General features: G+C 36.0%; 2 non-coding genes across 2 annotated transcripts; both read right to left on the bottom strand.

Moving 5' to 3' along the window:
• Positions 1-12,143: 12,143 nt before the first annotated feature.
• Positions 12,144-12,225, bottom strand: Trnas-aga (transfer RNA serine (anticodon AGA)). Its single transcript has one exon. It is a non-coding gene; the product is annotated as a tRNA-Ser (tRNA).
• Positions 12,226-13,547: 1,322 nt separating this feature from the next.
• Positions 13,548-13,629, bottom strand: Trnas-aga (transfer RNA serine (anticodon AGA)). The gene has a single exon. It is a non-coding gene; the product is annotated as a tRNA-Ser (tRNA).
• Between the last annotated feature and the right edge of the window lie 12,308 nt (positions 13,630-25,937).

Here is a 25,937-nt window from a genome sequence, read left to right as displayed (position 1 = left end):
ACACACGTTGTGTCATGTTTAATTAAATCGCTTCTATTGAATACTAGCAAAGTTATCTATCCCTTCAAGACATAGAAGAAATTGTTCCTTCGTTAAGTCAGTTATGTCAATGGTGTAAGTGCTATCCTACCCTGTATACGACAGCTGTACGAGTAAATTGCAGGTCTATCTTTTCTCTTACATCCCCGAGGCCCGGTATTTGTGGTCCTATCTTGTAACTGTTACATTCCCTTATATTAGATTTGTGAAATTTGCTTACAGCGCTTAGTGCATCCGAAGAAGCTGAAGTGTTGTTTAGACAATCTATAGTCTTGTTTGGGTGTTACAATGTTTTAAAAGCCGGAGACTGTTATTCGGAACTGACTTTATCATTTCTACGCGTTAACTTGCGAGTTGATGCAAACGAAGAGAGTTGAAAATTGTATTGGTCATGTGAATGTCAATTTTCACGTACATGCTTGTCAATTTTCATTTTTTTCATCATCCTGCCTAAAGTTTTTTTCTTTTCTATGTCATCTAGTTCGTGTAAATCGACGTTGTGCCAGTTTTGATCTGTCTGTTTTTATCTACCAAGGTGACAGTTTTATTGGTTTTGGAATACGCCATAATGTCAAACTGTCCGGCTCGCCCGTCAGTCGGTCGATGAAGAGATATGACATTATAATGTTATAGTCCAGTCAACTTATGGTTTGACGTATAGACCATACATATACATACATGTACTAGTACATGTAATTGCAACAGAAAGATCCTTTTTGGTTGCAACTTGCAAGTTACGTAAGTGTCTGCTAATAAACATGATAAAATCGAGGTAACATAATTTAATTTTCTAAGTCAAATTTGGTTTTAAATCATCATACCATTGTATTCCTATCAGCAGTCTAGTTTGACCTACCTCTCACGTCCAGTTATTGAGTTATTAGGCAGAAAGATCAAATATCATATTCGTTGGGCTATCAAATCAGTATTGTATGCTGCTATTTGGTGACGTGCGCCCTTAAGTTTAGGATCGAACTTCTTGATTATTATCGCAAGCCATGAGGGTCATTTAGGGATTCAATCATGTTTCACCGTTGTTCATCACCGTTTAACAACGATGCGGCCGCGTCGTCTGCGTGGTTTACTTCGCGAGGGCAGCTTTAGCTGCCCGAGCGAAGTAAACCGTGACGCAGACGCGCCGGACGCGAGTTGTTAAACGGTGATGAACAACGCCGGTGAAACATGATTGAATCCTTTCAACAACGAAAAGAAGCTAAAGATCGTATAATTCACGGATTATTTCACGAGGAATGTCAATTAATCATTGCCACTCAGCCTTACAAAAACTTCGACGATTGCTCTGTTAAAATTAGCAACAAAACTGGGATAAAACTACAGAATAAAACTGCAATGTTTAGCCGCTACCTGACAAATACTGAATTCAACTTGTAAGCTTGCATACGCACAAAGGTTCCAGACATGACGAATTTTACGCGCTCTCACGTAACGCGTATTCTCGCTCGCGATCGCGTATACGCTACAGTAAAAGTGTGGGTTCATCACGGATTAACAACGGTTGGCTCCTGTATAAAGGTATAGGAAGAGTTGTTGAAAACGCAATTAGGCTTTAACCAATAACGAAATTACAAATTTATAATACATTTTAATATCATTTATGCACTGCACATCATCTCTAATCTGGGATTATCTGGCCAGGCCTGACGCGTCTTATTTTTTATTTAGCTAATTATTTACCTTTTCTCACAAGTAAAAGTGGTCGAAATAACCGAACATGCAGAACGACTCGCATTGGCGCAACCTATTTTTGTTTTTCCGTAGAATCAACAAAAGTTTACTCATAAAAATAGTCATTGAATAGATTTAGTGTACTAAGAATAGATGGTTAAAAATAAAGTGCATGCCCTCATCTTTAAAAAGAAATGTCAACATTTCAACAACTAAATCGGAAATATTGCCATCATGTATCACACAGCTATCACTAGCCCTGCTTTCTGCATGTTCCAGGTGAAGAGTGTATCTCTTTCATCCAGCTGACAGGCCATCAGTCACGGTTACCATGGTAACTCTCATCATGCCAGGCAAGTCATCAATCTTATGGTTGAAACTCACACTTCCCCGCCCGCCTTCGGTGTCTATCAGTGTATTCCGATAAACAGGGCCTTCCGTCACGCAAATATAGTGTTTTACACGCGCACCAATCAAACTCAAATGGTTTCTGGAAAAAGCTATTTATAGTAATCAAGAATAATTGCCAAACCAATACTAGGACTGTTTGTTGTTAGTGTCATTCTCTCATCACTGATTTTTAAAATAGAGTATAAATATACACAACAGTTTCGAACATTTTTTTTTTGTAAAACCGTCGCCTGCTCAGTTTTGTTTCGAGTCTGTTTCGAGTTATTAAGCTTTAATACAAATGGTTAGATAGGCTTGCTAGCGTTAGCATGGTTAGTGATTTACTGAGCGATAGATCTACCTGGCTATCAATGAAGGTGATGAATGACAATGGTTATTGGTGACAACGAGAGGCTTTTAACCAGTTTTCTGCGCAAAATGACTCTTTTGGTGAAACAGATGGAACAGATGAAGTGGGGGCATTCTCAAAATAGAAAGAAATGACGCGAGAGAGCATAATTTGGAGAGTCAAGATTTGACTCTTTATTGTACACTCACGACTTACTCACGACTCAACTGTTGTGAAACTGATATAGCACTGAGCTTCTTGGTGATCGTTCGCTCAGTCAGGATAGGTATATTTTTTATTTCATTTATGTACATTAAAGGAGTGTTTCGTGATCCTAGCATCCTCTTTTTATGACATTTTTCAGTACATATCCACGAAAAAAGCCTATTCCCAAAATTTCAGTTGATTCCGATTTTGCACCAGAACGAAATTCAAATTTCACGATATCTTTGCAAAACGAATTAATCTGCAAGAAATATTTTGTACATAAACATTATGTAGCCAGAGGTTTCCAGTGATATAAAAATCTCAACTTTTTTGAGAAAAGTGGGGGATGAGGCTGTGGATCACGAAAAGTGAAGTCAATTATTTTGATACAAAAGGAAAATAAATCGGATGAAAGCGCCCTCCCTTTTATTGGTATTAAACCTTTTAGGGTTAAAACCTTCCTTGGTGCGGTGGCGCCATTAGCCCAATTTTGTTATCATTTTTGTACACAAAATAATAATTGATTTATATAATTCAAAATTTAATCTTTCTTTCTTTGTTTCTTTGTTTGTTTCTTTCTTTCTTTCTTTTTACTTCCAACCACATTGGATTCAATGCATCTATTAAAAAACAAATTTAACTAACAATTAATATGGTCTAGTTTTAAAAATTAAATTGTTTTCCAAGTGTCTTTTATTATGGCACAATATAATAAAATTGCAAGACCGTGCCGGAAAAGGAAAGTAATTCACAGGTTTTCATCGTTAATAATAATCAACTGCGATGCATCACACAGAACTGAAAAAAGAAGCATTTATTTTTCTGTTACTACATGTAGCCTAACTGGTTCTTGTCTAAATTAAAATCATTACTTTTATACCTTTATATATACCCTCTGACATTTGTGACATTCACGGCTAGCTTTATTGATATGGACAGACGTCTTCAATTGAAAAGTAAAAATCTCAGCATTTATTTGAATGAGTCATTTCTTTGATGAAGAGGTATGATTGCGATGTCCATCCATATCACTAGAACTCATTCATCTTTTCTTTATAGCTGATCACACCCTGGAGAAATAACAACATTAGATTACAGTTCTTTGTCAAGAACACATAATATATTGTTTGAAACCATTTAAACGAATGGTCATCGCTCGTAGTCAACAGCTGAAAATGTTACATTGGCCAGAGAAGTTGTGATTGTTTCAATTTGTTGAATGCGGAAAAAAAATATAAAAAAACATGAGCGGAATCATCAAAATGATCTGCAACAGATGTTTTCAAGTTCATGTGGCATGTACATCTTACAATTTAGATCATGACATCTCTTATTTCACGTTTATTAGATTTCCTGCGAGAATTGACTGACATGAATCAGCTGCATTTTTGTTTCCCGCCAATTATGTGCAATATCGTCTGCAAATAAAGCTTTACACTTCGTTTCTTCGTGGATTTTCTTTCAATTATGTGACTGACCATCTGCAAATGGAATCTATCGGCAATGTGTGGTCTTTCCTGTTAATTAAGATTGAATACACACACATACTTTACAATATAACCATATTCTTATTTCCATTCTTTTCTGGCTTCATGTGAATGAATATATTAATGACAACTGTGGTCACCGCGGTTATTGTGCATGGCTACAGTCTACAGATCTTCCTAACGTATAACAATCGCCAAATTAATAAGTAAGTTTGAAGAAATTGGTATGTTTTTGTACATCAAAAAGGAAAAAGTTAACTTTATTATGCACAGGCCACTATTTTTTTAATACAAAAATGTAGTATCACAAACTTTGTTAAATTTCGGATTTGAAACAAAATGAAACGTTTATAATAATTGGTTTAAATGATTCCATTGGTCTCTTTAATGGCCATGCATTTATGCATGTGTTTGTATGTGAGTACATATATTATAGGCTTGCTATCCACTGAAATTGAAATACACATTATGTTAGTTAATATAATGTATAGCTTTCTACTGAAGATAGCAGATAATAAATGTAATGTACTGTTGTCTCTACTGCCATTTATTATTTAAAACATGTTAGATTATTATAATATATACTTCTAGTGCCCGTTTCTATTCATCGTTATGTATTCTTCTCCCGTGCATTATTTTCGCGAACTACTTCGCGTGCAGGTTTATATAAACTTGCACGCTAAACAATCTAAAACCCGCACGCTAAACAATAGATTTTAGATAATACGTGCACGCTCAAATACTAGAAATACTACTTTCACATTACTATATAACTTATATAACTATGTTCGATATATATACCACCAAAAAAGTACGAATATACATTCTGTGGTGTTAAAATAGTTATAGGGTATGGTATTTTTCATGCGCACTTTGTAAATCATAGGTTACAAACTGTTCTATTTTGCAACTATCATTGCCATAAATTATGATTAATGAACTCAAATAAATCAAATATCAAATGAGAATAATCGAGCTTCTATTAATTAAAAAGGGCTAAAAACAGGTGGACCATAATTATACAAGATGACACCATTACAAAATATTCAGCATTTTACAAATGAACTACATGTAGGCCTATATCTAAGATAACATAAACACGCCCGGGAAACACACACTAGCGCATAATATCATGATCATGCTTTATAATACTGAACAAATTGAAAATTTCCACTGCCGTGTGTTTTAACAATATTAGTAGATTTAAAGTTCAAATTGTAGAACTATAAAGCCCAGTTGATATTGATATATAAGTTTATTCTCTCATCTCCATTCACCGTAGTACTACATGTAGTGGGACGTCAAAATCGATTGTTTCCAGGTCAACTGCTTCAGTGCTCTCTGTGTTCGGAACCACGATATTAAATGATCACAACATAAAGTCAATTGGTTACAAACTATGCGTGAATAAGTTACTAAAGTATGACGTATGGCGCAATCGATACCATTGATAGCTAACTTATACAGTGATTGATTTTCTTGACCAGTTACTAGTAAATGCTACCTGGTCAATGACCTGACAGTGTTTTTAATATTTAAGATATTTTACCTAATATTCAAACTAATATAATGAATACAGCAATTAATATTGCCTATTGTTTTAATACACTCAAAGTATATGACGGATAATGTACTCGTGCAAATGCATTCGTCAAGATAATCGCACTTGCCATGGAGTTATTGCATTTAGCTCTCGAGCCTATCGGCTCTCGAGCTAAATGCAATAACTCCACGGCGCGTGCGATTATCTTGACTAATGCATTGCACTCAGTTCATTATCCTTATCATATTGCCGTCTACTGAAGATAGCAGATTATATATATTAAATATATGTTAGATTATTATATTGCTGTCTACTGAAGATCATGTATTATATTTAATACATGTTAGATTATAACAATATATTACTGTCTAATATTTATATTGCTGTTACTGAATATAGCTGATCATATATTGCTGTCTACTGAAGATAGCAGATCATTTTTAATACATGCTACATTATCATAATATATTGCTGTCTACTGAAGATAGCAGATCATATATTAAATACATGCTACATTATTATAATAATTATATTGCTGTTTACTGAAGGTAGCTGATCATATATTTAATACATGCTACATTATCATAATATATTGCTGTCTACTGAAGATAGCAGATCATATATTTAATACATGCTACTTTATAATAAATATATTGCTCTCTACTGAAGATAGCAGATCATATATTTAATACATGCTACATTATCATAAATATATTGCTGTCTACTGAAGATAGCAGATCATATATTTAATACATGTTACATTATTACAATTTATTGCTGTCTACTGAAGATAGAAGATCATAAATATAATTTACTACTGGCTACTGAAGATAGCAGATCATATATTTAATTTTTAATGTACTTCTGTCTACTAAATATAGCAAATCATTTATATTTAATACATGTTAGATTATTAATATGTATTGCAGTCTATTACAGATAAAAGATCATAAATGTAATGAAGTACTGTCTTCTGAAGATAGCAGATCATATTATATTTAATACATGTCAGATTATTATAATTTTAATGTACTGCTGTCTATTGAAGAAAATAGATCATTAATTTAATACATATTCGGTTATTGTGATATATTGCTGTCTACTGAAGATAGCAGACCATAAGTGTAATACATGTTAGATTATTCTAATGCATATGGTTGTCTTCTGAAGATACTGAGCTGTGCACGTTTTCGGTCTTACTACGCATCAGAAAGTGTACTTTCTTATCTAATTGTGATTAATTGCATCAACCAGCAAACTCACATTTTTGTTAGTTGGAATCGCCAAAGTTGCGACCTTTGATCTGCAGTTGGGTGGGTTACATAGGGTCGTCCGATTTATTTTCTACCACATCTATACAAGCGACTGACACATATAGGTCTATACTTTCAGCCATACTGTTTATTCAGCAGATAAGGACAACATATCAACTCATTTTGTTCCCAATATCAGTATTAAGTACTTAACTGATAAATTTTCATCTGAAAACAAAATGTAATAGTTGATCCATTTTGCAATAGCAGGGCGAAATGATCCGTTTTCAATTAATCAGCTTTAGAGTTTAAAACAAAAGCAAGTCGCTTAGTGGTTTTCTACGCGAGATTCCCCAATCCATCAATCACGTGTATCCAATGGTACAATATATCATGAACACTTAATTAGTTCCGACAGGTTTTTCGCGGTCACTGAACCACAGATGTATCTAAAACGTTTGTAAAGGGGACACTCATTAATGGATCATTTTGCGAAGACTTTGTATTTAAAGACCCATTCAGTGATCCCATTGCAAGTTTAAAAATGTTTTAAATTGCTTAAAAGTGAAGGATAAGTCATTCAAATTGTCATTTGGTATTTTTGAAATGACAAATTTGGCAAAAAACGAAGAAAACAGCAGTACTAACGAAGTTGAAGCCCCATTCAAATACATGATGTAGCTAAATTAGATACTGTCAGTATCTAATTACAGATTCGTGTAAAATTTTTTAATATGCAACTTTCGCCTGAACCACTCGCAGGCTATGTTAGCACATCTATGACAATGACAAAGGTACCAAAATCTAAATTTTGATGATTTTTACGATCGTCCGGACAAGCCGTATGAGCAAATCACTGAATGGGCCTTTAAGGGCCAAACAGACCCCGAATATTCGACGTAAATATTCGACGCATAAAATTTGATGTAACATATCTTCGTAATTGATGAATGTTTGATGACGTAAACTCGATTATGTGTTACGTAGAATTCCTGGTGGAAATAGAATTATTATCGATCCCCGTGAGAAGTCATGCCCTCTCCCCCCCTCCATGCTGCTCACCCTGATATTTCTCTTTTTATTGGCCTTTTTTTTGTTCTTTTCAGCCATTTTTTGTACCAATTTTGGCAACTCCCCCCCCCTTGAAAGTTGCCATGTCCCCCTCCCTACAAAAGTCCTGGATACGAGCTGTCCCATCACTTGTACATGCACACTCCACACCTAATGCACGCCAAAATACTAGAAGAGTAACTCCTACATGCGAACCCCACAACACATACCACCCACCATATTTTCAAATGTTACATATCAAGATATCAAGATATAGATGGCAAGTACAAACGGGCCAAGTATCGACCAAACCTTGGTCGTACCACGGTGGTCATACCTAAATAGATTTTACAAATTGGACGCAACGTATTCTGGTTCCGCGTCCAGAAGGCTAATCTTGTAAGGCGGATGTATGTGTGGATAAAACGAGTTCAAAGGATAGGGCAAACAGCAGATTGAGGCGTTGCTATACACTCACGATATATTGTGCCAAAGTGATCAGTTGGACAGTTTTATTAGACGAGATAATACAGTAAAGAAGTGACAACTAGCCGCGTGCGTACCGCTGGAACGCTCCGAGAGCAGCGCAGTGATGACAAACCAGCCGTACCCGAAGGACGATTACAAAGTGTCATGGGGCCAGTTATGATACCATGGTTAGCGCGGTCCGTCACATAATTAAAAGTAAACAGTCATCGGGGAAAAGATGCTATTTTGCCTTGGGACCAAACTTTTTTTTCTTCTCCGTGTTCATCATTTTGTTGCTTTTACGTGAGTTTGCATGCCAACCAATGCATGTTGCTACTCCCTCAATGAATTGCTCAACATTAACAAGGGAAACTGCATGCTGATATTACAAGGGGATTTTATTGACGGGGCCGGATAGGGTATTTTACCGTCATTTGCTGCTGGAAATATAAAGATTTTACACAAAAATACCTCTAAGTGTACCTCATGGCCGATTGGTTACCCGCGTAAAACTGCTGTCACTCATTACAAATTTGGCGAATATTTTGCCTCGTGGAAACATGTGCATCCACACTGATGCCTATGTCAACATCATATAAGGCATTATAACATCAAAATATTTTGACAGTTTTATCAAAAACAATCTGTATTGTCTACTGCAGAGCATGAATATATAGTTAGAAACCAAAACAGAAATCTTTACTAAAACTTTATATGTTTCAAGATATTTGATTGAAAGCATTAATTCATGATACATGGTGACAGAATTAAAGGAACCCACGTCATTTCATAAATACACTGTAAGCTGTAAAAAAGGGTGTTCAGAAAACTATACCTCAACGCTGTTCATATAGATATTACTGACAGACACTACGGTGTTGATGGGAAGAGTCATCTTTTAAGTTCCGCACTCATATACTGAGAATTAAAATGTAAAGGAAAGGGAGAAAAAAAATAAAGAACAAGAAAAGACAAAGAGACAAGACAAAAAGATCAGTCAGATCACACATTGTTAACTTTCTCTGTATCTGTCACATCAACAAACCAGTCTTTCTCTACTTCCTCCTCTTCCTCCCTCCCCCTTCTCCTCCCCGCCCATGGTCTTAATCCGTGGTTGTATTACATTGAACAAGTTGAAAGACTTTGATATAAACATTGCATTAGTTACAGTATCACAGATACCGGAACACGCACATTGCCGCCACCAATAGCAAAGTCGTGAGCAAAGTAGTCTTACCCGTACTTGGATTAACGTACAAAATGTTATTGCGTCACGGTAACGCAAATACCGGAAAATGTACATTGCCGCCAACATTTAACATAGTCGTGAGCAAAGTAGTCTTTCCTGTACTTGGATTAACGTGCAAAAAGTTGGTGTTTCATGGTAACGTACATTGCCGCCAACATTTAGCAAAGTCGTGACTCGTGAGCAAAGTAGTCTTTCCTGTACTTGGATTAACGTGCAAAACGTTGTTGCTTCACGGTAACGTACATTACCGCCAACATTTAGCAAAGTCGTGAGCAAAGTAGTCTTTCCCGTACTTGGATTAATGTGCTAAAAGTTGTTGCTTCGCTAACGCAAATACCGGAAAATGTACATTGCCGCCAACATTAGTAAAGTCGTGAGCAAAGTATAGTCTTTCCTGTACTTGGATTAACGTGCAAAAAGAAATTAGCTTCACTTTTATAGTACCCTATTCTGCTACACTTTCTGCGAAGCAATGGTTCGTAACATGGGAAAGTATAAATTTAAGTTAAATAACATGGTGCAACCATTCTGTCAATCATACTGCCTTTGTTGATTTATGTTATATACATTATTGCCATCGTCATGTCTTATTTTATATGACGATAAAGAACATTATTACAGAAAGATACTTGAAATTCTCAGCAACTTTGTTTTTAACGCTCAGCGGTTGTGTAATGATGTAGATCTGGGTTTTTTTTATTAGGCTAATTAAATCATTTATACACATGCAACATTTTTACCCCTTTATCGCTCCCTCTCCATCCCTTCCCCCTCTATCTACCCCCCCCCTCCCCCTCTCCTTTTCTCTCAAGTATGTTTGTCTCGGTATCTCTTCGTCTCTTTCTTAAATCTCTATACCATCTCTCTCCCATTTAAATTTCTCAGCCCAATCACAAATCTGCTTTACAGATCTCCATATATTGTGGATATAAATTTCTTGAGGAGAAACAGACGGTATATGCTTCCTCCCCGTGAGTTATCCATCAATCATAATTTTGTTATTTCGGCTATGCCTGCGTTATGACATCGAATCTTACTTAAAACACCATTGCTCTTAGTATAGCTTTGCAAGTGCAAACATTTTGTAAAATCACTATTCTGACTTTTTCACATTAAGTTTCTTTGAAATAGCACTAAACCAATACCAAACATGTTTTTACAATGTTCTATTTTAATATACTAAATTCAAGAAATAACCTATATCGTCTTAGATTTTAAAACTTTAGAAGAAATAAATCAATAAAATATTCATAGATCCCTGTACACGGTATCGGCAAAGTGAAGGTTCACCGTATAAATGGCAGCCAATGCATCCGCCGTCGCTTGTTGCGCATCCGCCGCGCATTCACACAATCTATGCTTTGGGCGTGTTTTCAATGATCTCTCCCTCAACATATTCTTATTCAAGACTTTTTCACACTGTTAACCATTAAGGATCTGACCGCGATCGAAAAAAGCACTTATTATCAGCATGATTTAGGGGAATATCGACATTTTTGCAGGCGACAAAAATGAAAGGAAAGAAAGAGTAGTGAGTCGGTGTTCTTTGCAGTCGCGTCGTGTACCGCCTGGAGCAATTTAACACCCATCAGCGGCATATAGCTTGCTCCCCTCTAGCCATACTCTTGTATTCTTTGTCAAGAGAGTGTTAACTAAAAACATATCACAAGTCAACGAGCTTAAAATTAACTTAATACTGATCATGTTTTCTACATGTATATTATAACATAAGTGGACGTAATGTTGTGAGCATGTTTAAATAGTATTTTATTACTCATTTTAATTCTTGTTTATTTTATACAAATTATTTGGATGAAAATGAAATACAGACAACCCGTCTTTCGGTTATTTTCATAACATACATAAGGACATGATCCATGATATATAAGCAACTAAATTCATATTGATGAAAAAGTCATCATTTTATCTATAGATATTAATCACGAAACTTTATCTAAAGTATACATATTGCAATAATACATAATACAATGCTATCTAAGGTAGATAATCTGAATGTTAAGCATGCTTACCTGCGGTAAATATCAACCAATGAATGCTTTCTTCTTTAGATAGAGATGCAATATAGAGTACTTTCTAAATTTCACAGGTTTATTTTGTTTACTTTACTTTTTAAGCTGTAAATTTCGTTCGATAAAGGCTTTGGAACTTTCTTTCTTTTCTTTTTTTAATTTATTTTTTTAAACTGAATTTATTATTATTTTGCACAAAAAAAAAGAAAAAAAGTCAGGGTCTGGCCTAATTTTAGGGTCGGTCGGGTTACGCCGATAAAACAATTTTTTAGGCCTAATGCGTCGATATGTCTTGACTAAAAAAAAAAAAGATCGAAAGAAGGAGAAAACAAGAATTAGTGCGGAAACTTCTCTGATGACAAACGCACACAGCGAAGCAAAAATAAAAATATCGTAGTCGGCAGGATTCGAACCTGCGCGGGGAGACCCCAACAGATTTCTAGTCTGTCGCCTTAACCGCTCGGCCACGACTACATAACATGATATTGTTTATCGATTTGAATGCATGTATCTACATACATACATTGTTATCTCCCGTCGTAGATAACATTGGTATATTATACTGCGCCAATAAAGTATCCTTACACTTAGAAAAACAATCACAATTTAAAAACGTAACAATATTGGTGTAAATTTGTGTTTTTAATAAATGCACTATCTAATCCTGCACATTATGACACCACATTGAATCCAATGTGACCTCAAGAAGTAAAGTTATAAGCAATTGAATAGACGAAGGTCCAGTTTTATAAGTGACAAACTGGCGTATACAAGGCGCAAAAAGATTCTAACAAGCGCAACAAAGAGACAACACAGTTTCTTCAATGAAACGTTATTTAAAGCAGTTTTTATTTCAGTTTTTACTTCTCTGTATTTTTCATAACTTTCATTTTAATATTTGTCAGTACTTTTGTTTCAGTTTTCTTTTGTTCCTTTTGTTTGAAATTAAAGCCAAACACATAAATTAGCCAGTCACCACTCTCAAACCAGATGTCTATTTTGTGGAGTTTTGAATAGGCAATTTTGAAAATTTTGTGCAACTTTTAAAACGGGACCTTCGTCTAATCAAATGCTTGTAACTTTGCTTCTTGAAGTCACATTGGATTCAATGTGGTGTCATAATGTGTAGGATTAGATAGTGCATCTATTAAAAAAACTAATTTACCCCATATTGTTCAGTGTTGAAATTGTGATTATTTTTCCAAGTGTAAGGATACTTTATTGGCGCAGTATATATGATAACATTGTTGTCTACCAATCCTTGGTATATTCAGATGACAATATTGCTATCTACGGTAGATAGCATTCCTTGGTATATAATATGACAACATTGCTGTCTACCGTAGATAGCACTCCGTGGTATATTCAGATGACCACACTGCTATCTACCGTAGAAAGCATTCCTTTGCGTATTCAGATAACAAAATTATCATGACAGCATTTGACAACATTGATCCACCTTAGACAACATTCGTTTTGTATTTGAATAACAATATTGCTACAGGGGCTTAGTCGCCTTCCTTAGTCGGGTGAGAGTGGATACAAATGGGGGGAGCTTTCTTAGGGGGAGGGGGTAAAAATTTGGTGCAAACTTAACGACCTCATGGTGACATCATCCAAGCAGCAAAGTTCATTTCCCATTGAAAAAGCGTTATCCGACGGATCTGCAGTTCACTATTCTGGAAAACCATGAAAGATCTTGACAAAAAAACAAGATGGAAAGGAGGATGAAACCAGAATTAGTGGGGGAACTTCTCTGATGACAAACGAACACAGCGAAGCAAAAATACAAATATCGTAGTCGGCAGGATTCGAACCTGCGCGGGGAGACCCCAACAGATTTCTAGTCTGTCGCCTTAACCGCTCGGCCACGACTACCTTGTCTGATTGAGGTCAGGGAACCTCTATTATTATCGGGAATTGCCTGTTACACATGATCGCACACAAGGTCGTAGGCAATTGGTCGGACCTCATCTGCCCAGAACATATTGACCCAGGTCAGCATACCGCCATATCCTTCCCGACATGCTTAGTAGCCAAGTCCGTAGAAGAGTGGATCCACACACTATGTACACAATATACATTTGGCCACATTTTATTATACGATTAATACGAATTTATTAAACATGGTAACAAATATTCTCTAGCAAATCGGTTATAGATGGAACTGGTAGGCATATTATAAATTCGGGATATTAAATATCTTCCTGACCAGCCAGATCTGCGCATGGTCAAAGACGAGTATCAGACCGACGCACACTGGCTTAGTCTCCACATCAGCCAGTTTGGTTCCGCCCCTCCACAGGGAGCGTAACCTGTGTAGGAGACTCGGTCGGACCTGGTCGGACCTCATCTCTCCCCATCGATTGTGTCCTATAATCCCCGACATTGCCCTTATGAAGTCACATCGCCCTGTTGAGGTAATCATTAATACATATAATTATGTATATAGGCCTATTCGCAGTAGAAGTGACGAAATTAATCGGGTTAACTACCATACCACAGCAATAGATGAATACAATTTTAAATTTATCGCCCCGCACTACAACGTTCACTCGATACCTATGCATAATATTTGAACCTACAGATTTGAACCATAGATGTCATAAAGAACAGGGATAGAAAAAGACCTGTATCGTAATTCTATAGAATATATGCATATATAGGCCTATAATTTATGATGATAATCACTCTCACCTGTTTGAGTGCAATCAGTTTGTAGTGCAGGGTGATCTATTCAAAAAATTGTATTCATTGCTGTGGTAGTTAATCCCAAAGAGCTTTTAATAAACATAGAGTGGCAATAGTTTACGTAACGCATTGTTCCTTCGTGCCGATTTGATTTACCGACACGCTATTCATCGAGAGGTACCTTTTGTTCGGGACAAAGGACTTCCGCCATTAAATCGGTAACGGACCAGACTGCGTATTAACGCTATAATAGGCAGGCTAATGTCAATAAGTGATCAAACGAAAGTCACGTGAAAGCACCTACATGAGCGAGAGGTACCTTTTGTTCCCATACAACCCAAGGGTGTGATTGAGTATCCGTAAGCACAAAAGGCACACATTAGCCGTCGATGTACAGTTCGTTATCACCCACTGACTTTAGGTGCTTCATTTAAATCAATTGAATGCGCTTGCTGATCGATTACACATCAGAATGTATTAAGGCTGCCATGTCCACATGTCTATTATGTAATATATAATATGTACAGGTATAGGCCTATATAAAAGTTGTTTCACAAATTGATATTTAATTTCATTTTAAGAAGGAGATTGGCATAAACAGTGGCGTACCCATGGAGGCAGCTCTTCTGTGAGAGGTCTTGGGAGGGGATGAGGGAGGAAGAGGTGAAGGCGGGGATATGGAGAATGGTAGGCGGACTGGAGGAAGAGAGAAAGAGGAAGAAATGAAGTGAAATAAATAAATAGAAGTAAATAAATAGAAACATATGGAAAATGATAGGAATGAGAGGGGACAAAAAGTAAGGAGACCCCAACAGATTTCTAGTCTGTCGTCGCCTTAACCGCTCCGCCACGGCTGCATTGCACGATATAGCTTATCGATTTGAACGCATGCATCTACCCACATTGCTATCTACAGTAGATAGTATTCCTTGGTATATTCAGATGACAACATTGCTATCTACCGTATATACATGTAGCATTCCTTGGTAATTGGTATATTCAGATGACAGTATTGCTATCTACCGTAGATAGTATTCCTTGGTATATTCAGATGACAACATTGCTATCTACCGTGGATAGCATTCCTTGGTATATTCAGATGACAACATTACAATCTACCGTAGATATTATTCCTTGGTATATTCAGATGACAACATTGCTATCTACCGTAGATAGTATTCCTTGGTATATTCAGATGACAATATTGCTATCTACCGTAGATAGCATTCCTTGGTATATTCAGGTGACAACTTTGCTATCTACCGTAGATAGCAGTCCTTGTTATATTCAGATGACAACATTGCTATCTACAGTAGATATCATTCATTGGTATATTCAGATAACAACATTGCTATCTACCGTAGATAGCATTTATTGGTATATTCAGATGACAACATTGCTATCTACAGTAGAGAGCATTCCTTGGTATACCGGTATTCAGATGACAACATTGTTATCTACCGTAGATATCACTCCGTGGTATATTCAGATGACAACATTTCTATCTACCGTAGATAGTATTCTTTGGTATATTCAGATGACAACTTTGCTATCTACCGTAGATAGTATTCCTTGGTATATTCAGATGACAACATTGCTATCTACCGTAGATAGTATTCCTTGGTATATTCAGATGACAACATTGCTATCTACCGTAGATAGCATTCCATGGTATATTCAGATGACAACTTTGCTATCTACCGAAGATAGCATTCCTTGGTATATTCAGATGACAACTTTGCTATCTACCGAATATAGCATTCCTTGGTATATTCAGATGACAACTTTGCTATCTACCGTAGATAGCATTCCTTGGTATATACAGATGACAACATTACTATCTACCGTAGATAGTATTCCTTGGTATATTCAGATGACAACTTTGCTATCTACCGTAGATAGCATTCCTTGGTATATACAGATGACAACATTGCTATCTACCGTAGATAGTATTCCTTGGTATATTCAGATGACAACATTGCTATCTACCGAAGATAGCATTCCTTGGTATATTCAGATGACAACATTGCTATCTACCGTAGATAGCATTCCTTGGTATATTCAGATGACAACATTGCTATCTACCGTAGATAGCATTCATTGGTATATTCAGATGACAACATTGCTATCTACCGTAGATATTATTCCTTGGTATATTCAGATGACAACATTGCTATCTACCGAAGATAGCATTCCTTGGTATAATCAGATGACAACATTGCTATCTACCGTAGATAGCATTCCTTGGTATATTCAGATGACAACATTGCTATCTACCGTAGATAGCATCCATTGGTATATTCAGATGACAACATTGCTATCTACCGAAGATAGCATTCCTTGGTATATTCAGATGACAACATTGCTATCTACCGTAGATAGCATTCATTGGTATATTCAGATGACAACATTGCTATCTACCGAAGATAGCATTCCTTGGTATATTCAGATGACAACTTTGCTATCTACCGTAGATAGCATTCCTTGGTATATACAGATGACAACATTACTATCTACCGTAGATAGTATTCCTTGGTATATTCAGATGACAACTTTGCTATCTACCGTAGATAGCATTCCTTGGTATATACAGATGACAACATTGCTATCTACCGTAGATAGTATTCCTTGGTATATTCAGATGACAACATTGCTATCTACCGTAGATAGCATTCCTTGGTATATTCAGATGACAACGTTGCTATCTACCGTAGATATAGCATTCCTTGGTATATTCAGATGACAACATTGCTATCTACCGTAGATAGCATTCCTTGGTATATTCAGATGACAACTTTGCTATTTACCGAAGATAGCATCCCTTGGTATATTCAGATGACAACTTTGCTATCTACCGTAGATAGCATTCCTTGGTATATTCAGATGACAACGTTGCTATCTACCGAAGATAGCATTCCTTGGTATATTCAGATGACAACGTTGCTATCTACCGTAGATAGCATTCATTGGTATATTCAGATGACAACATTGCTATCTACCGTAGATAGCATTCCTTGGTATATTCAGATGACAACATTGCTATCTACCGTAGATAGCATTCATTGGTATATTCAGATGACAACATTGCTATCTACCGTAGATAGCATTCCTTGGTATATTCAGATGACAACATTGCTATCTACCGTAGATAGCATTCCTTGGTATATTCAGATGACAACATTGCTATCTACCGTAGATATAGCATTCCTTGGTATATTCAGATGACAACATTGCTATCTACCGTAGATAGCATTCCTTGGTATATTCAGATGACAACTTTGCTATTTACCGAAGATAGCATTCCTTGGTATATTCAGATGACAACTTTGCTATCTACCGTAGTTAGCATTCCTTGGTATATTCAGATGACAACGTTGCTATCTACCGAAGATAGCATTCCTTGGTATATTCAGATGACAACGTTGCTATCTACCGTAGATAGCATTCATTGGTATATTCAGATGACAACATTGCTATCTACCGTAGATAGCATTCCTTGGTATATTCAGATGACAACTTTGCTATCTACCGTAGATAGCATTCCTTGGTATATTCAGATGACAACGTTGCTATCTACCGCAGATATCCCTCCGTGGTATATTCAGATGAAAACATCGCTATCCCAGCAAACACAAAAACGTTTTAAAAACGTTTTAAATAAGTTATATTTTGGCTTTTGGTTTAGGTAAAAACGTTTTAATAACATTAAAATGTCGGGTTATATAAAGGTCATGATAACGTTTTAAAATGTTTTGTATGAAAACACACTACAACAATATTTTTAAATGTTTTCAAAAAATGTTATTGTAAACTATTTTTACAAACATTTTTGCCAAATATTGTGTCAATACTTAAATAACATTATGTTAAAATGTTTGAACCCAGCAAACACAGAAATGTTCTTAAAATGTTTTTTCAAAACCTTTTAATAACATTTAAATGTCGGGTTATATAAAGGTCATGAAAACGTTTTTAAAACGTTTTGAAAATATTTTGGGCAAACATTTTTCGCAAAATATTTTTTCAACCCCAAAATAACATTCTGTTTAGAATGTTTTGTATCAAGTTTTCAAGAATGTTTTTGGAATGTTATTGAAACGTTTTTATATCCTTTATATAACCCGACATCTACCGTAGATATCACTCCGTGGTATATTCAGATGACAACATTGCTATCTACCGTAGATATCACTCCGTGGTATATTCAGATGACGACATTGCTATCTACCGTAGATATCACTTCGTGGTATATTCAGATGACAACATTGCTATCTACCATAGATATCACTCCGTGGTATATTCAGATGACAACATTGCTATCTACCGTAGATATCACTCCGTGGTATAATAAGATGACAACATTGCTATCTACCATAGATATCACTCCGTGGTATATTCAGATGACAACATTGCTATCTACCGTAGATATCACTCCGTGGTATATTCAGATGACAACATTGCTATCTACCGTAGATAGCATTCCTTGGTATATTGGTATTCAGATGACAACATTGCTATCTACCATAGATATCACTCCATGGTATATTCAGATGACAACATTGCTATCTACCATAGATATCACTCCGTGGTATATTCAGATGACAACATTGCTATCTACCGTAGATATCACTCCGTGGTATATTCAGATGACAACATTGCTATCTACCGTAGATAGCATTCATTGGTATATTCAGATGACAACATTGCTATCTACCGAAGATAGCATTCCTTGGTATATTCAGATGACAACTTTGCTATCTACCGTAGATAGCATTCCTTGGTATATACAGATGACAACATTACTATCTACCGTAGATAGTATTCCTTGGTATATTCAGATGACAACTTTGCTATCTACCGTAGATAGCATTCCTTGGTATATACAGATGACAACATTGCTATCTACCGTAGATAGTATTCCTTGGTATATTCAGATGACAACATTGCTATCTACCGTAGATAGCATTCCTTGGTATATTCAGATGACAACGTTGCTATCTACCGTAGATATAGCATTCCTTGGTATATTCAGATGACAACATTGCTATCTACCATAGATATCACTCCATGGTATATTCAGATGACAACATTGCTATCTACCATAGATATCACTCCGTGGTATATTCAGATGACAACATTGCTATCTACCGTAGATATCACTCCGTGGTATATTCAGATGACAACATTGCTATCTACCGTAGATAGCATTCATTGGTATATTCAGATGACAACATTGCTATCTACCGAAGATAGCATTCCTTGGTATATTCAGATGACAACTTTGCTATCTACCGTAGATAGCATTCCTTGGTATATACAGATGACAACATTACTATCTACCGTAGATAGTATTCCTTGGTATATTCAGATGACAACTTTGCTATCTACCGTAGATAGCATTCCTTGGTATATACAGATGACAACATTGCTATCTACCGTAGATAGTATTCCTTGGTATATTCAGATGACAACATTGCTATCTACCGTAGATAGCATTCCTTGGTATATTCAGATGACAACGTTGCTATCTACCGTAGATATAGCATTCCTTGGTATATTCAGATGACAACATTGCTATCTACCGTAGATAGCATTCCTTGGTATATTCAGATGACAACTTTGCTATTTACCGAAGATAGCATCCCTTGGTATATTCAGATGACAACTTTGCTATCTACCGTAGATAGCATTCCTTGGTATATTCAGATGACAACGTTGCTATCTACCGAAGATAGCATTCCTTGGTATATTCAGATGACAACGTTGCTATCTACCGTAGATAGCATTCATTGGTATATTCAGATGACAACATTGCTATCTACCGTAGATAGCATTCCTTGGTATATTCAGATGACAACATTGCTATCTACCGTAGATAGCATTCATTGGTATATTCAGATGACAACATTGCTATCTACCGTAGATAGCATTCCTTGGTATATTCAGATGACAACATTGCTATCTACCGTAGATAGCATTCCTTGGTATATTCAGATGACAACATTGCTATCTACCGTAGATATAGCATTCCTTGGTATATTCAGATGACAACATTGCTATCTACCGTAGATAGCATTCCTTGGTATATTCAGATGACAACTTTGCTATTTACCGAAGATAGCATTCCTTGGTATATTCAGATGACAACTTTGCTATCTACCGTAGATAGCATTCCTTGGTATATTCAGATGACAACGTTGCTATCTACCGAAGATAGCATTCCTTGGTATATTCAGATGACAACGTTGCTATCTACCGTAGATAGCATTCATTGGTATATTCAGATGACAACATTGCTATCTACCGTAGATAGCATTCCTTGGTATATTCAGATGACAACTTTGCTATCTACCGTAGATAGCATTCCTTGGTATATTCAGATGACAACGTTGCTATCTACCGCAGATATCCCTCCGTGGTATATTCAGATGAAAACATCGCTATCCCAGCAAACACAAAAACGTTTTAAAAACGTCTTAAATAAGATATAATTTGGCTTTTGGATTAGGTAAAAACGTTTTAATAACATTAAACTATCAGGTTATATAAAGGTCATGATAACGTTTTAAAATGTTTTGTATGAAAACACACTACAACAATATTTTTAAATGTTTTCAAAAAATGTTATTGTAAACTATTTTTACAAACATTTTGCCAAATATTGTGTCAATACTTAAATAACATTATGTTAAAATGTTTGAACCCAGCAAACACAGAAATGTTCTTAAAATGTTTTTTCAAAACCTTTTAATAACATTTAAATGTCGGGTTATATAAAGGTCATGAAAACGTTTTTAAAACGTTTTTGAAAATATTTTGGGCAAACATTTTTCGCAAAATATTTTTTCAACCCCAAAATAACATTCTGTTTAGAATGTTTTGTATCAAGTTTTCAAGAATGTTTTTGGAATGTTATTGAAACGTTTTTATATCCTTTATATAACCCGACATCTACCGTAGATATCACTCCGTGGTATATTCAGATGACAACATTGCTATCTACCGTAGATATCACTCCGTGGTATATTCAGATGACGACATTGCTATCTACCGTAGATATCACTTCGTGGTATATTCAGATGACAACATTGCTATCTACCATAGATATCACTCCGTGGTATATTCAGATGACAACATTGCTATCTACCGTAGATATCACTCCGTGGTATAATAAGATGACAACATTGCTATCTACCATAGATATCACTCCGTGGTATATTCAGATGACAACATTGCTATCTACCGTAGATATCACTCCGTGGTATATTCAGATGACAACATTGCTATCTACCGTAGATAGCATTCCTTGGTATATTGGTATTCAGATGACAACATTGCTATCTACCATAGATATCACTCCATGGTATATTCAGATGACAACATTGCTATCTACCATAGATATCACTCCGTGGGATATACAGATGACAACATTGCTATCTACCGTAGATATCACTCCGTGGTATATTCAGATGACAACATTGCTATCTATCATAGATATCACTCCGTGGTATATTCAGATGACAACATTGCCATCTACCGTAGATACCACCACTCCGTGGCATGTTCAGATAACAACATTGCTATGTACCGTAGATATCACTCCGTGGCATGTTCAGATAACAACATTGCTATCTACCGTAGATATCACTCCGTGGTGTATTCAGATGACAACATTGCTATCTACCGTAGATATCACTCCGTGGTATATTCAGATGACAACATTGCCATCTACCGTAGATATCACTTCGTGGTATATTCAGATGGCAACATTGCTATATACCGTAGATATCACTCCATGGTATATTCAGATGACAACATTGCTATCTACCGTAGATATCACTCCGTGGTATATTCAGATGACAACATTGCTATCTACCGTATATAGATATCACTCCGTCACTCCAGAGGACAACATTGCTATCTACCGTAGATAGCATTCCTTGGTATATTCAGATGGCAACACTGCTATCTACCGTAGAAAGCATTCCTTTGCGTATTCAGATACCAAATTATCATGATAACTTTTGACAACATTGATCCACCGTAGATAGCATTCGTTTTGTATTTGAATAACAATATTGCTACAGGGGCTTAGTCGGCTTCCTTGGTCGGGTGAGAGTGGATACAAATTGGGGGGGAGCTTTCTTAGGGGGAGGGGGTAAAAATTCGGTGCAAACTTAACGACAAAAATGTCCTGGTTGCATCATGTTGATCCGGTATTATAAGTGGGTATACATATACCATTTTTTTTAGATTTTAGAGAGACTGTACAAAATGTACATGTAAGTCTTCGAGCTTCTAAATAAGGCTTTATTGGGGAAAAAATTGTGTTTTACACTATTTTGGCCCCATGATTGGGGTGAAATTAGGCGGAAACGGGCTCTTTGTCCCTTTTCTTTCACTATGCCCTCTAGATTTTCTCTTTCATTTTTTTGTCAGAGGGGCACTTTTCTCTTTCATTTTTTGTCAGGGGGTGCTCTAGAAATCTTGAATTGCCCAGGGGTGACAATTTTACAACCTCATAATCTCATTTAATCTCATTTTATACCATTAATATTAGCGAAGGAAACACTTCAAAATGCCCAAACCGTGATAGATATTGATTTTAAAAAAAACAAGAGCAAAAGGAGGAGGCCAACAGAGTTAGTGGGGAAACTTCTCTGTTCTCTGATGACAAACGAACACAGCAAAAATAAGAAAAAATATCGTAGTCGGCAGGATTCGAACCTGCGCGGGGAGACCCCAACAGATTTCTACTGTCTGTTCAATTAGCTTAGATTCTTGAATTTTTAAGATATTTGAAAAAATAAATAATTGTGGCCAAAGTCATCAAAGAAAAGTGTTAGCACAGCCTTAGACCTAATGTGGTTTATACTTTTCAAATTCCAAAGTTCAATTTAAAACCCCATTTCTTTTCAATTTTGCCTCATTTTAGGCAGTTACTTGGGTCCACCATAAGGGTTCGCGACCTTTTTACAAATCGAGTGGGACGGTCCATTCTCAACTTAGGGCATAGACCCTATCCAATTTGGCAAAACAATCTGTCCACCAATCTGTCCTGCCATTCCAATTGTTATATCGTTCCGGTTATTGGATAGGTTCTATAGGTGATGATGGTCCACCGGTTTTTGTTACACGAAACTATAATTATGGCGCGATTACGTTTTATGCATAACATTATTCTGAGCATTATTTTTCCTAAACAATGACATTAAAATTATGGATTTCGTTCTTATTTCAACTGGTTTACAATGTAACTTGAGTTTTGTTTAATACCATCATTCCTTCCCAAGAATATCAGCTTTCGCTTGACATTTTCAGATACAGTGATTTTACAAGAATTGTTTTCTGTAACCTGATTGTTTTAAATAATATTTTCTGATGCAAAAATTCTTTTGTTTCCAAATGTCCTTCTCATAAAAAAAAAAAACCCGGAATAACAAATTGAAAATAAATGTGTAATTTTATAGTAGGCCTATAGGCCTATACCTTCTCAGAACAATTCGTAAAATAAATAAATAAATAAATAAATAAATAAATAAATAAATAAATAAATAAATAAATAAATAAATAAATAAATTTTCTAGTAGTCTGTCGCCTTAACCGCTCGGCCACGACTACCTTGTATAATTAATTTAATCATTAATGCATATGTGTATATAGGCCTATTCACAATAGAAGTGACGTAATTAATCGGGGTAACTACCATAGCAATAGATGAATACAATAAAAATATATCGTCCGCATTACAAAGTTCACTCGGTACCTATGCATAATATTTGAACCATAGATTTCAAAGAACAGGGATGCATATTATGCTGATAATCACTCGCACCTGTTGGAGTACAATCTGCTTGTAGTTCAAGTTAAAGTTCAAATTCGGTGGGGAAAATAAACCGGATTTTGGTGTGTGTGCTTTCTTTTATCACTATTAATTTTGTAAATTTCTTGTAGATTTGCTTTGAAGGCTATAGGGTCAGTTATTGCTATTGATGATTCTGGCAGTGAGTTCCATTCGGTGACAGCCCTTGGTAGAAATGATCATTTGTAGGTGTCCCTTGATGGTTGTGGTGGTATGAAGGCTTTGCTGTGGTTATTCTTGGTGGAGCGTGTTACCGGGTGCAGTGGGGTTATCTACCGTAGATAGCATTCCTTGGTATATTCAGATGACAACGGTGCTATCTACCGAAGATAGCATTCCTTGGTATATTCAGATGTCAACATTACTATCTACCGTAGATAGCATCATCTGTATTTTTGAATAACAACATTGCTATCTACCGTAGATAGCATTCCTTTATATATTCAGATGACAACATTGCTATCTAACCTGATAAAACAACAGTTTGCAGACTAACAGCAGACTAATGTTAGTTTCACTATTATGTTCTCTTTTAATTTTGAGCCGAAACGTTAGGCCTCACTGGACTCAATGGAAAACCCCAAACTAACCTCTGGATGGTTAAATAAATGAAGTATTATTATTTTTCATGATCAGCTGATTATGGTAAACTGTTAACATGATGCAGTCATGTCTACAGTAGAATTCATCTCGACCTTTGCAGGACTTAACCCCATTAAAAGCTATTAAACCAAGATAACACTCATTGAAACAGCTCAACTGATTAAATCGGATCTTCTCTGGTTGTGCACAAGTGACTGTTTTCATGTGCGATATCGCAATAAAGCTGGTATTCATAGCTTCAGTTGGGTAACCGATTATAAAGGAAACGAAAGGAAACAATGTTATGTGTGGCTTTGTTCACGAAATCAGACAATGTCGTGCTTTTTGTAAACCAGCATTCTTGAAAATGAGCAACATAATGATTTTTGACTTAACACGGTTTAGAAATAATTTCTTCATATTTTTGGTGTTATCTGTCGTTTACATGTCCTTCCTAAAACACAAAAGTACGACCCTCTCCAAACACCTAAATTAGCTAAAAATTTAGGACATGTTACAAAACTTTATTTTCTAGAACCTATTTAGAATAATTTAAATGTAGCTTTTACCGGTTTTTGTGGCATCCTTCAGAAGTGAGCGGTCCGATACCAATATTTTCGGTCAAATCTCCATTCAAATAACACGGGGAGTTGGCTAGCTATGCCTTGCCCTCACTCATATTTTACAAAAGTACGACCATTTCTGAACATCTAACCTAGCTGTAATTTTAGGTCATGTTAGAGAAATATATTTGCTAGAAGTTTTGGAGAATAAATAAAATATTGGCTGGTTATTTTTCACACAGTGATGTTAACTAGGTAAGTGTCCATTCTCCCAACATACATCATTTGTAGGGGTCACGCGTCAATGGTGAGAGCACTGTGTATTGTGTATAGGAAAACGGACAGTAACTGCAGTATGATCAGCTTTACCATAATCAGCTGATAGATCTTGACTACAAAAAAAAAAGATCGAAAGGAGGAGGAAACAAGAATTAGTGGGAAATCCTCTCTGATGACAAACGTACACAGCGAAGCAAAAATAAAAACAT

This window comes from Amphiura filiformis, chromosome 15, assembly GCF_039555335.1.
Source record: "Amphiura filiformis chromosome 15, Afil_fr2py, whole genome shotgun sequence".
NCBI classification, from domain to species: domain Eukaryota; kingdom Metazoa; phylum Echinodermata; class Ophiuroidea; order Amphilepidida; family Amphiuridae; genus Amphiura; species Amphiura filiformis.
This window is presented reverse-complemented; position numbering and strand designations above follow the sequence as displayed.